The 17,868-nt window shown below is 41.1% G+C and overlaps 1 protein-coding gene across 1 annotated transcript in view; it reads right to left on the reverse strand.

Annotated features, from left to right (window-relative positions):
- EFCAB6 (EF-hand calcium binding domain 6) overlaps window positions 1-17,868 on the reverse strand; it is a gene marked incomplete at both ends in the record, with an annotated part of 118,999 nt that overhangs the window by 94,822 nt on the left and 6,309 nt on the right.

Genomic DNA, 17,868 nt, shown 5'->3' on the forward strand with positions numbered 1-17,868 from the left:
GCCTTGCCTTTCCTGTCATTAAATGATTTCCCTACTTATTTCTATGACTTCATTATTTATTTCCTTATTTATATAGCCTAAACCAATTCATAGGTTATAATCTGAAAAAAATATTCCATTATCTGCCTATGTTCCATACCTGCTTAAATTTGATCATCATCAAGACGGAAGGACTGCATTGAAACCAGTTGAAAACAATGAAAATACGTTCATTAAGTCAGACCCTCTCTAAATCCCTGTTCCTGGAAATGCACCGTCTTTCAGAGCACACAGATGCCAACTACATTAAATTTAGCACTAGTTTTGACTCTGATAGGTTGAAGCATCCAGCCCTGTGCAGCCATAATATTATTGAATCAGCGCCATGAAGGTAGCTGGACTACCCACATCCACAACAGGAGATCTTTGCACAAGTTTTACTTAAAAGCTAGAAGACTAGTACATATGTCAGTGCTGATAAGACTATTACACAAACAAACTTTTAAAATCTTATGTATCTTATAAGAAAGATGGGGACAAACATTTTAGCAGGGCCTGTTGCGATAGGACAAGGGGTGATGGTTTTAAACTGAAAGAGAGTAGATTCAGACTAGATGTAAGGAAGAAATTTTACAGAGAGGGTGGTAAAACACTGGAACAGGTTACCCAGAGAGGTGGTAGGTCCCCCATCCCTAAAAACATTCAAGGTCAGGTCAGATAGGGCTCTGAGCAATGTGGTCTAGTCGAAGATGTCCCTGCTCATTGCAGGGGGGTTGGAAAACATAACCTCTAAAGGTCCCTTTCAACCCAAACCATTATATGATTCTAAGCACAAGAAAACTAAGTATTGTTCTATACATTTTAAAGTCTGCATTTACTTTTAATTTCAGTATATATTCCTTAAGCAACACTTCATCTGAAATTATATTTTAGTTAGTAATTTTCAAAAAAATTGAAGCTGACAATGCACATTTAATAAGCATAGAAATGCTTTCTGGTTTCCTAAGTATCAAAATATGCTAATTATAAGTACAACTATTCATTATTTTCCTACTTTCTATTTTTACACACATATGAATACCCCATAATTGTTAAAACTGAAAAACAAACAAATGTACCCATTATACTTTTTATGACTCCAGCCCATTGTTCAAGGAAAAGAAATCATTCTTTACACAAAGATTTGCTCTGAAATTGCTGCCAAAGAAAATAACCTTGAGTTATTTGCTGCATAACTGCCACATGAGTACATTAAAGGTGCCTAGGGACAGCTTCGTCTTGAGCATGTGACTTTTAAGAAAAAGCTTTTAAGTTCAATATTTAAAAATTGCTGCCATATCCCTTTTCTTTCTCTGATTTTTAAATTAAATCCAGTTATCGCATATAGGAAGAAGTCAGATATTTTTTGTTTCTATGTTTTCAGTCATTTATATAATAATGAAGGTTTGTATTGCCTGGCTGCAATAAATTCAGGCTATCATTGGGATGTTAAGGAAATAGAGAGATATATATTTCATGGGTGGTTTTTCCCCACAAAACTGCAGAATGTAGCCCTGATATAAAACCTGAATAACTTTCCTGACCATTAGGACTAGATGATCAAGACTGCCCAACTGTGAAAGCTTAGAAGCTGAAGTCCTGGGATCTGGTCTTAAGGAGAGTTGTATTTTTCACATAGCCAAATAAATCTTTAGATGGTCAGTCCAGCCAAAAAGAGTTTACTTCTTCCTAGCAGAGATTGAGTTTCAGAACTGTTAGACTTCCGTTTTTTTTCCAAAAAATTTTTAATATCCTTTTGGTGAGGTAATAGAATTGCTCTGTCTCTCTGGAGTTGGGCTGGCCTATCTGAAAGAAATGCTATGAGTGCAAACAGGGGTCTCTAGCAGAGTTTGTGGATCTGAAACACATCTCTGAAAATGAATTTTTTCCCCCAACTACATAGTAAGTGTCCCCAGCCCAAAAGATATGTATGGGCAGCACCTTATGTCAGGATCTTGACAGAAAAAGCCCTCTTAATAATTACAGGACTGGTCCAAAGACCATTAAAGTTAATTGAGAGACGTGTCACTGTGTCCCAGAACAACCATAACAGGATTATGGGAAAAAATATTTGTTAATCAATCCAAGGCAAATATTCTGCAGGCTCTGGCTTGAATCAGAAACAGCTGCAGAGTCCAAAAGCAGAAATCAATTCAGGAGACCACAATTGTGAAGGGACTGCAGGAAGAAAAGTGGTGGCAGGACTTGGTCCAAACAACAATATTGGTTTGGGATTTTTTTCTAGATCAATGCAGAAGGAAGCATCTTAAGTGGATTATGTTATAATGTAATTCAAAACTAGAAACCTGAAGGACAGCAAAAGCCCAGGCCCAATCAAATAAGACACATTTTCTATAAAAGTCACAGCCACAGGTCCATGCTAGGAAAGACAGACTGTCCAGAGAAATGTGATAGACAAGAATCACGGCCTAGCAGCTAGCTGAGCATCCAATGCCCTTGAACATCCCTGGACCCACAGCTTTGAACCAGAGGCTCTTTAGATATACAGAAACCCCACTGGGAACCTCAAAAAGAGAAGAAAATTTCTTTCTGATGAAACCAACATTTTAGGCTGCTGGATTTGGAATACAACACTCCAATCTTTTGCCCAAGGAGAGGAGCTGAAAGGGAAGAAAGTAGGATAGGTACATCTAAACATTTAGCATTTACTTTGCCTGCCTGCTTATCTGCCTTCAACATGCTAAAACAATACCTTAAAAGCCTAGAAATTATTGACTTTTGTCAACTAATGTCATGGGCGGTGATTTGGAGAACCTATATACTTTGTGGGAGACACCTTTTGGTCAGATTTTTTGCTGTTTGCTTTGGATTTTTCCAGATTCACAGCCATTATCACTACTGTCAGCAGTGCAGATTTTTGGAGCAGTCAACTGACTCAATAAGGTTCCCAACATGCAAAAAAAAAAAATATTGTCCTTGCCCAATTTATCAGGAATTCAGAGGGAGACATGGATATACTTGAAATAGCAGAGGACACTTAGATTCAAATTTCTTGGGTTGCTCATGGCTCCCCAACCCCTTATGATAAAGACAAGATAAACCCAGTCAATAGGACCTAAGTCACTCAGTTGGATGTTTTAGGGCCTGATGATTACAGGATGTATAGCTTTTGTACGTTAATAAATGTGTAGACAGAGGAGCAGAGTACACTCATCTGTTTTATGTTGTCCTTGAGATTTAAGTGGATCAGTGCAAAATTACCAGCATAGAAGTAAATTTGACTCATGATTTTAACCACACTTTCAAAACAAAAGCATTTTCTGCTTTTGACTAGGGCATTAATATCCTTCCTTAAACATATTATTAACATTAATTGTCTTGCAACTTGCACTTTGAGAGGAGAATACACGTTCAGTTGCTTTAAGATTCATCCATAATAAGAAATTCAGGTATAATTTGGGCATATTTTAACATTCTCAAACCTAATAGCCTTCAGAAGTGTGATATTCCACCAGTATGAAAATAAAATAAATGTTACATTTTATCAATTTATTATCTCTGATATTCTGTTGTTTCATACAGAGGTGAATTGGTACTATTGTTTTCATTTGTTAAGCTTCAGAATTTTTTCCAATGAAACTTCATAATTTTAGAGCTTTAAAACCCCCAAATGAAAATTTGTGTTCTTTTTTACTATTCAGCACTTATGAGATGTAGTAACATTTTTATAGATTTATTACCTTTCTGACTGCAATGCCAAACACAAGGTTTATTGTCAAATAAAGGACAATTTTGGTTTTTTGATGGCCTGCTTTAGAAGAGCATTGCTTCTGTTGTATAATTGCCTGAACCAAATTATTTAATTGGTTTTGTTGATATCTAGTTTTGGAAAGTATCCCAACCGGAAAAAATACACAAACTCAAAAAGCGTAGCCAGGCAATATGAACTGACAAAAATTATTTTGGAAGTTGCTCACAATGAAAAAAATATCCAAATAAAAAATCCAAGCAAAAATCCTCAAGCAATAAAGTACTATCCTAATTTGCTTCATTTTCTTTTAGGTCCCCATCCAGCAAATAGTATGTCCAGTGGTATTTCCTGATGGATTTCATAGACTCCAAAATCCACAGAAAATAATTCAAAATCATGAGACACTAAACATCCTTTGGAAACAGAGCATGTAGAATCATAAAATAGTTTGGGTTGGAAGGGACCTTTAAAGGTCATCTCCTCCAACCCCCCTGCAATGAGCAGGGACATCTTCAACTAGATCACATTGCTCAGAGCATCGTCCAACCTGACCTTGAATGTTTTTAGGGATGGGGCATCTGCTACCTCTCTGCACAATCTATTCCAGTGTTTTACCAACCTCTTTGTAAAAATTTCTTCCTTATATCTAGTCTGAATCTACTCTTCTTTCAGTTTAAAACCATCACCCCTTGTCCTATCGCAACAGGCCCTGCTAAAATGTTTGTCCCCATCTTTCTTATAAACCCCTTCAAGCATTGAAAGGCCACAATAAGGTCTCCCCAGAGCCTTCTCTTCTCCCCAACTCTCTCAGCCTGTCTTCATAGGAGAGGTGCTCCAGCCCTATGATTATTTCATGGCCCTCCTCTGGACTCGCTCCAACAGGTCTGTATCTTTCCTGTGCTGGATGCTCCAGAGCTGGATGCAGGGCTCCAGGTGTGGTCTCACCAGCGTGGAGCAGTGGGGCAGTATCAGCTCTCTTGACCTGCTGGCCATGCTTCTTTTGATGCAGCCCGGGATATGGTTGGCTTTCTGGGCTGCGAGCACACATTGCTGGGTCATGTCCATCTTTTCATCCACCACTACCCCCAAGTCAAACTTGGCAGGGCTACTTTCAATACGTTCATCCTCCAGCCTGTATTGATACTGGGGGTTGCCCCGACCCAGGTGCAGGACCTTGCACTTGGCCTTGTTGAACCTCATGAGGTTTACACAGGCCCGTGTCTCAAGCTTGTCCAGGTCCATCTGGATGGCATCCCTTCCCTCAGGTGTGTCAACCACACCACTCAGCTTGGTGTCACCTGCAAAATCGCTGATGGTGCACTCTATCCCACTGTCTTTGTCATTGATGAAAATATTGAACAGTACTGGTCCCAATACGGACCCCTGAGGGATGCCACTTGTCGCTGATGTCCATTTGCACATCGGACCATTGAGCACTAGCCTCTGGGTGTGACCATCTAACCAATTCCTCATCTACCAAACAGTCCACCCATCAAATCCATATCTCTCCAATTTACAGAGCAGGATGGTGTGGGGGACCATGCCAAAGGCCTTACAGAAGTCCAGGCAGATGACATCCATAGCTCTTTCCTTGTCCACTGATGTAGTCACTCCATCATAGAAGTCCACTAGGTTGGTCAGGCAGGACAGCCATGCTGGCTGTCTCAAATCACCTCCCTGTCCTCCATATGCCTTACCATAGCTTCAAGGAGGATCTGTTGTATAACCTTCCCAGGCACAGAGGTGAGGCTGACAGGTCAGTACTTGCCAGGGTCTCCTTTCTACCCTTTTTAAAAATGGGTGCAATGTTTCCCTTTTTCCAGTCACCAGGGGCTTCACCTGACTGCCATGACTTTTCAAATATCATGGAGAGCGGCTTGGCAACTACATCAGCCAAGTCCCTCAGGACTCTGAGATGCATCTCATCAGGTCCCATAGATCTATGAATATTCGGGTTCCTCGGGTGGTCATGAACCTGATCTTCTCTTACAGTGGGAGGGAATTTGCTCCTCCAGTCCCCATCTTGTAGTGCATCCACTCAAGAGGTGTGGGTGGAGAGGTTGCCAGTGAAGACTGAGGCAAAAAGGTTGTTGAATACCTCAGCCTTCTCCTTGTTTGTTGTTACCAGTTTGCCAGTCTTGCTTATCGGAGGGGCACACTTTCTTTGACTTTCCTTTCCTGTCTGACATATCTGTAGAAGCCCTTCTTATTATTCTTTGCATCTCCTGCCAAGTTCACCTCCTGCTGCACCTTGGCCTTCCTGACTCCATCCCTACACAACCAGGTAGTGTCCCTATATTCTTCCCAGGATATTCCCAGGATACCTGTCCCTGCTTCCACTGCCTGTGCATTTCCTTCCTGCCCTTTAGTTTGACCAGTAGATCTCAACTCAGCCATGCCCGTCTCTTGCCTTCCTTTCCTGATTTCTTGCACCTGAGGATCAAGAGCTCTTGTGCTCTCTGGAAAGTGTCCTTAAAGATCTGCCAGCTCTGTTCTGCTCCCTTGTCCCTGAGGGTAGTTTCCCAAGGGGTCCTATTGGCTAACTCCTTGAAGAGCTGGAATTTTGCTTTCCTAAAATTCAGGGTCCTGACTTTACCCTTCATCTGATCCATATTCCTCAGGACTGCAAACTCCACCAGTGGATGATCACTGCAGCCCAGGCTGCCTCCAATCTTGACATCACAGATTAGCTCACTTGCATTGGTGACCATCAAGTCCAGTATCACATCCCCTATGGTAGGACTGTCTATTACCTGGCTTAAGAAGTTATCCTCAGTGCATTCCAGGGGTCTCCTGGATTGCCTACAGCTCGCTGTGCTACTTTTCCAGCAGATGTCGGGGTGGTTGAAGTCCCCCAACAAGACAAGAGCCTGCAAGCATGATGCATCCTCTACCTGGAGTAAGAAGGCTTCATCAGCAGGCTCCTCTTGATTGGGTGACCTGCAGTAGACACCAACCACAAGGTTCCCTTTGATGCCTTGGTCTCTTGTTCTTACCCATAAGCTTGCAACCTGCTCGTGGCTATTCTTCAGAGACACCTCTTCACACTCTACCCATTTCTTGATGTAGAGGGCAATGCCTCTGCTCCTCCTTCCTCACCTGTTCCTTCTGAACAGCCTGTAGTCATTGGTAGCCGCACTCCAGTCATGGGATTCATCCCACCAAATTTCAGTAATGGCAACTAGGTCGTAGCTTCCTAGCAGCACAGTGGCTTCCAGCTCCTCCTGTTTGTTGTCCGTACTGCGTGCATTGGTGTAGAGGCACTTCAGCTGGGCTGTCAGCCATTTCACCTTCTTAGAGGAATGCCCCTTAATTTCTTTGGGGTATTTGACTGATGTTTCCCTTCTGGGTCCTGTTACTTCAGGAGCTTGTGGCTCATCTCCGTAAGACTTCAAGCAGACTCCAGTGTAGCCAGTATATCTCAGAGCAACAGGCTGAGGGGTCCTTGCTAGCACCCCATCCCTCTAACCGTTGCCTGTTGTCCCACAGTTTGTCACAGGCAAGTCTGATATTATCCCCCTCCCTGCTCAAGCCCAGTTTAAAGCTCTATCAATGAGCCCCACTAGCTCACAAGTGAAGACTCCTTTCCCCTTTACGAAAGGTGAATCCCACCTGACGCCAGCAAGCCTGATGCTGTGTAGGCCATCCCATTATCAAAAAAACCAAAACTGTGGTGGTGACACCAGCCATGGAGCCACATATTAATAGACTGGGCCTGTGTGTTTCTTTCATTGTCACTGCCCACAACTGGAAGAAGAGGAAAAAATAACCTGTGCTCCAGATTCCTTTACCATCCCAAGCCCCTGAAGTCTCTTTTGAGCATCCTTCAACTACACATTGCAGCTAACAGATTCATATTGTTTTAAGGGAGTTTGTACCTGATTTCCCTGCATGTCATTGGCATCAATGCACAGGCATTTTCATCACTTGATCTCTTTCAACATTTCCATCATAGTGCCTTATAAGCATAATTTCACAGCAGCCTGTCAGCAAAGATACTAAGGAGGTATTCCACATGCTCTTTGGATATGTAGTCTCCTACCCCCTCATGCTTGGACCATCCTTCTTCCTCCAACCCCTACTGCAGATAAGCTCCGGCTACTTCCCATCCCCACATCTCTGCTCTGAGAAAGCAGGTTCTGCTACAGCTTCTGCCAGTAGAAACTAGTAGGGGCATTGTATCCATCATATCTGAAGCACACATGGACTCCCAATATTAATACTTAGCCATTGATCGGCCACTAAAAAGCAGAGCAATGTAGTTTCCAAATGCTATACAAACATTAACCAAGGTCCACATCGTACGTCTGAGGTCAACAAGTGTTATTCCCTTATGTAGCTGTGCAAACTACAGCCCTAAAAGTTTAAGTGTTTCTCCTGAGGTTCCTGGTCAACCAACTGCCAAGCCTAAAGGACTGGGTCACTGAATCAAGATGCTCCTTGCTTTCTGGTTTCACCCTACTTGGAGGCAGCCTCTGAGTTTCCATTTCACCATATCACTTCACATGAAAACCATGCTAAGGGGAGAGGAAGCAGATCATAGTATCTATGATACAACATTTCCCTGCTCACCACCTCAAGCTGCACAGGATGTGAAGATATGCCATGGTACCACTTTATTCCAAAGAAAAGTGTTCTACGCCACAGGCAGAAAAACAGTCATATTCAAAACACTTGTAAGAATTCAGCAAAAGCATGAAAACAGAGCTGATGAGAGCTGTTGCCTTTTTCAAAGGTAACATTTCACTAGTCACCTAGTTATCAGGATCTTTTTTCCAGTGAGAGGCAATGGGTCTCAGGTTTCTCCACTCCCTGATCTCAGCAGGAGTGGAAATCCGCTTTCTCCTTCAGAAGCCAACAATTTCAAATCAGCTGTGAAAGGGAGGGGCTCTTTTAGGTATGTCCTGTACACACACTTTGTTCTCTTGATACATTGGTTCTGCTGAATAATATTTCAAAAAGATCTTATGTATATTCTATGTCAGTCAAAGACACTGAAGGGGCCAAGCAACAGGCTGTCCTAGCACCTCTTATGAGAATAGTAAGGAAATCCTTTCCTCTTTTCACTACTTCTTCCTCTGGAAATGCCTCTGGGGTTCTCACTATCTCTTCTGTTGAGCTTTCAGAGTGGAGTGAGCACCAGCATCTCCATGCAGACTCTTCAACCCTGTCCTGGGTCTGCGGCCAAGAGCATCCACCCCTAATGTCAGTCTGTGAGACCGAGTCCCACATTGCCCCTCTATTATCTTAACCCCCATCCTGAAAAACAAGCTGATTGGGATGAATTGTGATGCAGGACTTTACTCTCAGGAATGAATTAACAACATATTTATCCTTGCACATTCCTACATCCATTTAGTCAGAGAAAGGCTGAAGGCTGCAACTTGCATACAGAAGATAAACCAGCATATTAGCCTGCTGCAAGCAGCCTCCAGCCACTGTCATTCAGAAGATTACAAAGGCCCCATCATTTATTGTTGTTATTACTCTCACAGAAAAATCGCAGCTGCTTCTTTACCTACTTTCCAAACTCCGAGTCCTTCATCCTAAAACAGGTCATCTCAAGAATTTGCCTTAGTGTGTGCCTCTGTATCCATCTTGCACGGCTGTAGTCAAAAAATCTGCAGCAGCTGATAATGTTTTTCACATTCTTTGGAATCTACAAATTACAGGTGATTTCAATGAACAAGAAACCAATACTGACACAACTGACACAACTGCAAGCACTGGGAAGCTTTGCTAACATATAATATAAAATGCCATTTTATACCTATTTCGTCCTACAGGACAATCTTCCCTGGCACAGTAGAAAATGTTATAACAACACTCCATGAGAAATTAATATTTTGCATTTACTCAATGTCTGGGGCAGTTTCCTCTTCAAATGGCACTAGTAAACTTCAAAACTATTTTAGGCAAAGCAATTATTTTTTAAAGAGTAGATAGAGGATGATCTTCCTTCACTCACTGAAACCTAGAGATTTGCTGGAAACCAAATATCAAAGATCAAAGCACATTTCCTAAGTATCAGTGACCTCCAGAATATCAGTGAATTATTTGTTCTACATATACCAAAGCATTCTTTTTTTTTTTTTTCACTTCACTTCAAAAATTACCAAAATCAAGAAGACTTAGGGGTTGAAAGAAAATGTATACGTGGGACAAACTGACAAGTATGTTACCACTCTCGCAATTGCAACTGTCTTCTCCAAGTATGTTTAAAAATCCCAGTGACCTGGAGCTTAAAGTAAGCTTACAAACTGAAAACTGACAATAAAAGCAGTATTGAAGTCTTCCATGCTTACTCTGTTCTGTGTTGAATTGTTCAGCTTACAAGAACAAAGCCCTGTTTAAAAATATCACTCTTTTCAACTGCTATTTCTGCAAATGCAACTGGGGAATTGAGTCAGGCTGTGTTCTTTCTGGCTCACATAATGGCAGCAATAATAAAGATTCTGCCACTGCTCCTTACTCACTCATTCGAATGTGGCTGCCTGAGACAGAATTAAATCCAGCTCTGTGGCATATGCTCTGTGGTGCTACCAGGAGTAAAGAGGAGGAAAGTCCTTGGAGGGAATCCTGATCAGAGTGAAGTCAGTACTTCAATGAAGCCAAGATTTCGTATCTTGTTTGTTTTCACCAAGAGTCCAGACTCCAAGTCCAGTACTCCCACTGCAAAGCATTTATGCAGAGTGCATAGCCCTGTTTGTGGATATAACCATCCACTCATGTAAGCAAAGGTTGCCCAAAGTAAGTAGCTATGAATCAGGAAGATTTGACGACTCCTTGGCTACTCTGCCTGGCAAAAAAGGGTGGAAGAGGGTAAAGCTTTTTATCCGGCTAAAGACATGAAGAAGGAAAACCAGTTTTTATTCATTTTAAAAAAGTCTTTTCCTATAGCGATAGATATAAAACAACAAAGGAAATTCAAATTCAAAGAAATGCTTAGACTTCACTAGAGTAGGCTAGGATTTCTCTTCCTTGCCACAATTGGCAAAACATGTCCACCACAACTCTAAGCTTTTGATGGAGAAAGAAATGCAGCAATCTTGATTCATTTCTCCCTGTAATCAGATTTAACTGAAATGTATTATTTAACGAGTGAAGCACAGGTTTGGATACTGTGGTGCCTGGCACTGGTGGTACATTTTTCTGCCAGTTTGATACGACCATTTGTCCTCACAGGTTAGATAAGCTACATACCAACCAATTTATGCTATCAGAATCCTTCAGCAGAGGCACTAGAAACAATGGTCCTGTTTGTTCTTTGGAGTATTAGTGATATCACAGCACTTTTAGCGACCACATGGCTTTGCCATAGTGTCTTTGGCATAACACGCTCTGTTGTCACTGACACATGCCAGCTGGCTGCTGCTCCCCACCCCAGCAGTGACTGCATTTCAGCAGCATTTATGTATGTGAAGTGCTTGGGGATCCCTTGGGAAGAAGGAAGACAATGAATATTTTAAATATTTTCTTATACTTCAGCAGCACAAAGGATATCCTTTGAAAATGCATCCTCTACAGGCATTGCAACAGGAGGAACTTCCAGACACTCCCTTATGCAGACTGCAGCTTACTGCGAGATGTTCTGCCACAAATCACTGAAGTTCATTTTCCTACTCACACAAGTATTGCCAGTCACTCTACATCAAGGCTTTTTCCTCAGCAGCTGCGTGTCCCATGGATCTGGGCTTGTAAGGTACCACCTGCATCATATGCATTGCTTCCCTCTCCCAGCCTTTATGGAACTTGCTTGGTTGCTCAGTGTATTTGGCAAGGGTGGGAAGGAGATCTGGAAAGGGGCTTTCACACACTCCTATTACCCACAATTCCTGAATTCTGCCTAAAATAACACATACCTTCTTTCTGATGTTGAATCAGTCTGAAAGAGGTTTTAGAGAATCCCTGAGACAAACAGGCCCCCAGCATTACAGTTAGGAGAAGACTTGTGCTTTGCAGAGAAGGCAGCTGGCTGGATGGGGAGGCAGAGAAGTTCTGCACAGGTGCACTACAGTGGCTTCCTTATCCCAGGGGATATACATGGAGCATACTGGGACAGACCCAGTGTTTCTTCTGCAGAAAACAAAAGCTGCTTGCCCTTGACATGGGGATCAGAAGCAAAATCTGTGTTCAAACTTGTGGTTGCTGCCCCTCATTAGAGCTGTACAGTCACCCTAATAAACAACATATGGGAAATCTGGGGTTATTATTTGCCAAGAAAGCAAAAATAGCAAAATTTTAATGGCAGCATTAAGAAATATGCTGCAAGGAATAAGTTGGGGACAGAGTGGTAAAACATGCTGCCTTCTTCAATTTTTTGTGAAAATGTGTCAAAAATGCATAAATTAGTAAAGAAAAACCCATACTATAACACCTGGCACTCTCTCTGGCAAAAGGACTAGAGCTCAGATGTGCTTTCAAGGCAAACCCTGTAACACAGGACAGCTTGGAAGCTTACCACCCCGCTAACTGTCCCTGAAGGGACTGTGTATCGGATCTACGGTCTCCAAAACACCCTTCTTGAGAGCAGAGGAGGCGCACGTGAGGCAAGCTGTCCAGGGCAGGAAAAGGAAGACCCTTAGTCACTCTGCTTCCAGTCTGTCTCAGGACAGACTGACAGCAGTCTGTAGCAGTCTCTCTGCCTGACTGTCCCTTTCCCTTCGGCCAGTACACCCACGCAGAGACATACACTTAGATTTCCTGCCCTTCATGGCACCCTGCTGTAACAGGCACCAGGGGAAGGAAGAGGATGATGGGGAAGCTTTTAGAGGTATGGCTATATACCTTATCGCCAAATTGGAGACTTCAATCTGCAAAGATCTATCAATCTAGCGTATTACACGCAGAGAGATACACACATCAGATTTTGTTTGTTTTGTTAAAAAAGAAAGAAAGAAAATAAATGCCTGAAAAATATTCTTCTCTTGCTATAAACACATCAGTGCTCATTTTCCCTATATTCTACTTTGGGCCATTTTGTGTAAAATCTTTAATTAAAGTTTTTCTTTGAAATTGTCATCATCAAACCAGAAGAAAGAAAGTAAAAAATGGAAGGACACAGCTGTGCATATATGAAGTGCTATTCAGTACCAAATGAATTGGAACAAAATAAGTATCGTGACTGTTATGCTCTTAGTTTTGGCTCTGTATTCTCAGTAGCACAGTCTAACTTGTCACTTTATATTGATTCCATCTGTTTACACTCTGCAGAGTATTGGCTTCCTACAGTGAACATTTCCTATTTACCAGCTGGTAAAGATAGGCCCAAACCAGATAGAAAAGAATTAGACTATTTTCAGATCCTCATAAACATAAAATCAAAAATTAATGGGGGAGGGGAGATAAGAGTAGAGGGAGTGAGGAAAATATATGGGCCTGATGCTTGTTCATACTGATAGCCCTTTACAACCCATTAGCAATTTTTAGAGGCCTTGAAATTCGTGCAATGAGTACACAAAATAAATCAATTTTCAGTCCTCTTTACATAAACAGACTTATTGTAAATGTGAATCAATCCCAGTACCTCAGTAGTCTTTAAAGAGAAACAGTTGGGGTCTGAACTTAGCTAATATAACATTCCCACTCCCACCAGCCACCTATGAGTGAAAGACCTCCATATACAATGGATGTGCACATACAGTACAGAGCCATCTTTGCACTTTGACAACCTGAGTTTCAGTTATTTTTCATACTTGCTGGATTCCTTTCTTAAGGAGACTATTATTTGGAGGGGCTGACTCACTTCAGGGGAGTCCTTCTATTGTCATTAAAAAAAAAACTGTTTCAGGTTGCAAGCTTTTCTTGAACAAAGTTTTATTTTTTAACATTCAGGAACGCTATGTCATTGAAGTACAGGCTCCTTTCTCTGGTGCCATGTCCTTTTGCAAGTATTACTGGGGAACAAATCCTGTCCCTATTTTTGGAGTCCTAGCAGTCAAGTTAGTGAAATGGCACTCTATAAAGAAAAAGAAGGCAGATTTGGGTGCTTCGAAGACAAGCTGCCCTTTATTGAGCAGGTCTCTGCTGCACTAAGGCAGTCGCATGCAGCCAGGGCACCAGCTGGCCAGCAGCATGGAAGAGTCTGGGCTTCTGGTATGGTATGAATGTTCTGGTTCTTGTTACTCACAGCACATAAAGAAGTGCGTAAGTATCCCAACTACACTGCTGCCTTACTACCTCGAACACTCACTGAGCCAGTAGAAAAGAACTCTTTCATGCACCATCATTCGTATTCCCAGGCACACATCTGTTCAGCATTTGGCCCTCCTCCCCAGGCTGTTCTTTTCTTAGGAGGCAGCGCTGTGGATCCTCCACATTGTGGCCATTTTCCTACAATTTGCTGTTATTTTTCTTTCTTGATCAGGTGGATGGGGTTTTTCATCTTTTCTTAAGCCTGCTTCTCCCAAGACAGTGACCTTCTGGAGAAATATTTTATATTTGACTAGAAATGATGGAATGACTCCTATAATCAAAACTAAACTTAGAGTTTTGCCCTGGCATTTGAAATACTCAAAATCTTTTCCTAGCTTCTCTATGCTTTACTGAGAAAGTAAGAATGACTACAAAGGCAGTAAGGCTTACTTCCAACACACACAACAAATAAACACAGGCAAGGTCAGCCCTGGATCACTTGATTAAGTGAACTGTCAGCATGGGTAGAGTTTGTAAGTGCAGGACAGTGATGGGAAATCCAAGGCCGTCTGTCAGGTCTTTGTTCCCCTATGCCTTTTCACTAACGAGAAGATACTCTGAAATACCTGCCGCTTTTCTTGATCTTGGCCGTTATGCTAGTTATGATGTCTAAATACAGGTACATGTGGTAGGTGGTCCAAAAGGGGCTTTCTGCCTATACAAGGAGAAAATTACTATTCCATATTTTACTGAGGACATTAGGAACTTTTTCTCTCAGTTTCTTTCAGGGTTTTTTTTTAACATGCACATACAAATTCAAAACCCAATCAGAGTTATGAATATAAATGTACCCTTGGCTGATGATGTGCATCGAAACAGAAGCAGAGTAAGGTTTGGCTTGGGAACAACCACTGTGATAAGTTACAGATAAATATTTAAAAGATTATATGAACTCTTAAGTGTATCTGAATAATTACCTGTGTACATCATGCATTCACATATCTTGCAGTACTTTAACAGAATTGTCCCTGGGATATACACGCCGCAGTAACCTTCCCTTAAGTTAATGATGTTTTCTGTTAATGCACTAAAATATACCTAACAGGTCTATTTCACAATGCTATTAAAAAATAACATAGAACCTTGTAAATTAGATATACCTCTAATTATGACTTTGGAGGATATTTTCAATTCATAATTTCTATAATAAGAAGATATTTCAACAGTTTCTTTTGTGATAGGAAATGCTTAACAAGAAAATGTAAATGTTACTCTTCAGTTAGCTGCATATAGCCAAATGAATAAAAGCTATGACATTAATAACAACTATACCAAGTTATGATTGATAGGCTTTTCTACAGCGAGAAAAGATTGTCTTGGATACAATCTGTCCTAACAGCCTTGCGATATGTTAATATTTTATTCAGACTAGAGCGAGGATATATTCAGATGTCCTATTCAGTAGAAGGGAAGCAAATGGGTTGCAAATACTACTGCAGCCCTGAGGTGCAATAACAGCTGTGAAATCAGAAAGATTTTATTTCCCCCTCCCAAGTTACAGGCCAAGCCCATGCCAAGCACAGCAGGAGGTTGGATTCTCCTTGAAATTTACATCAGGTTATGTTTAATGTATTTCTTCTACGAACAGTCTTAGGCTAGAGCCAACAGACTGTCACACAGTGCTCTAGAAGGCATGGAATACTTTTCTGTGTCCTTGTAAATAATAACTATTATTAGGCATGATATGTGACATTAGTTTAAGGTACAAATGCCCAAATATAATAAAATATCATGATGTTGATAAACAGATTTTCATGGCTCAGTTTGTGGAAAAATAAAATAACAAAAGTCTAGCTTTCCCAAAGTCACACCATCACTTTCTCCTCAATTTAAAAAAAAAAAAAAGTGGTTTTGTGCTGTTTGAAATTGTGTTGAGATTTAAGTAGACTGAGTTCTCAGGTGACTGGATAATTCTAAGTAAAAAGAGTACAAAATGCCTAAAATACCATTTTTCTGATATGACAAAATGTTTTACACCAGTCTTGCAAAGGGCTAAAAAAAAAATAATCAGAAATTGTACTGCCGTGGAGAATCTAGTTTCTTAAATAAGTAAAGCGTTGTTACTCAAGCCACGAGCATCTAGTAACTAAGAAATAAAATTACAGTGGGACTATGCCAGTCCTACACCAGAGATTTGTTGCAAGACTGCTTGAAAGAGAGAGTGCTTAGTTTTTTGATGCTAAAAAGGGATTAGAGAGGGTTTTTAAATACTTCTTAGTACTTTAGCATAATAAAAAAAATAAAACAACAACAAAAAAACACCACCAAGCATACAAGTATGACCAGATCCTCATGATACAACAAAAGGGCAATATCCGTTTAAACAAATTACTAAAATGATATCTGTATATCAAGAGCAACATCTACTTATCTGAAACGAATTACTACCCCAGCATGTGGTTTTTGTTACTACCTGGTCAACATACTTTCTCCTTGATCAGGGATTCCAGCTGACTTAACGTCATTGTTTGGCAGCTGTGGCCATTCAACCTGAAAATAAATATAATAAAAAAGACTAGATGAACATAAACCACAAGTGCATCCCAGTACCGTTGAAGACCACTGTAGGCACATCAGTGGGAGAGTTTTGTTTTAGCATGTGAGCAACTACAAATGCAAGAAAGTGCGTTGATCCTGCCTTCGTTGTGGCTGCTCTTTAGAGCTCTGCACTACTCTTGAAGAAAATCACCACAGATCTGGATCCCTGGAGCAGAACAGAGATGTGGCAGCTGCTCCTCTACCACAAGTGTGATGACTGTTAGTGTAAAGTATTTTTTCTTGAAGGATTTTTTTTTTTTTGGCTGCCGTAAGGTACACAAAGGGATTTTAGCAGCTTGATCTGGCCCTTGGGATGACAGAGTACTTGAGAGTCCCAAGGCCAAGAAGGTTATAGTGTGAGTTCTCCCCTCGCCTCTGCTCCCATCAAGTGTTCTCCAGAAAACAAGCAGCATGCCTCTTCCTCCCCTTCTCCCTCAGCACAAATCTGAGACCCGTTTGTCGCCAGTAACTTTTAAAATTCTTTTAAAAAATTAAAAATACATTGCCTTTGTTTTGTTTCCTCATCTTATTGACCTGCATCAAGCACCAGAGCAGGTCATTTTCAGAGTCAACTACCAGCCAAGTTTACTTTCACTAGTGGGTTCTGCAGGTGCCAAATTCCACGCACTGCACGTCCTTTTCTGGTTTCAGCCTTAACTAACTGCTTCTGAAAAGCCTTGTGCAATTTTATTCATGTCTGTATTTGTGCGATGAAGTCCTAGAAGCCAAGCTCTGCCATCATTTCAGCCCCTAAATTTAGTGTAATTGCTTGAGTTTTAATAGGGAAAGAAAGTAGCTCTGATAATGCCTCCTAGTAAAACGCCTGGAAAACAGCACCTGTACTGCCCTCCAGTGGTGAAATTACATCGACCTATGCCTGATAGCTTTAAGAAACTTACCATTATTTTTGCTTCCGTACGTTGCAGGCAGTCTCAGAGCAGTTCCCTAACAAACTTGCTGGCCAAAAGACAAGATCGTCTAAGCATGATCCTTACTTTCCATATTTTAGTGCGTTTAAAAGGAAATAAAGAGTGACATCTTATATATCCTCCTTGAACACTGGAAGAAAATCCAACCCCAAGCATACAAAAGCTTTACCATTTTATTATATTGCATGTAATAAAGAAAAGATTAACCTTTTATTCCAGGAAAGGTCCCTCGTTTGTTATTTAGTTTTCACTAATTAATTAGAATTTTTTAAGCTCCCCTGTCTCTCTGGAAGAAAGTGGCTTAGGTCCCTCCCTTTTTCTTCTTTTCTTTTGCTGCTCCTCTTCTTCCTCCTGCTTCCTTTCAAAGTCCTAATCCCATTTTTGTATCCTCAGTATTGCACTCTCTCATTCTCTCTTTGTTTGAGAGTTTTCTTAGCTTTGCACTTGCTGGGAACGAAGTTGCACTGGAATTTACAG

This window comes from Vanellus vanellus (assembly GCF_965231255.1).
Source record: "Vanellus vanellus genome assembly, chromosome: 1".
In the NCBI taxonomy this organism is placed as follows: domain Eukaryota; kingdom Metazoa; phylum Chordata; class Aves; order Charadriiformes; family Charadriidae; genus Vanellus; species Vanellus vanellus.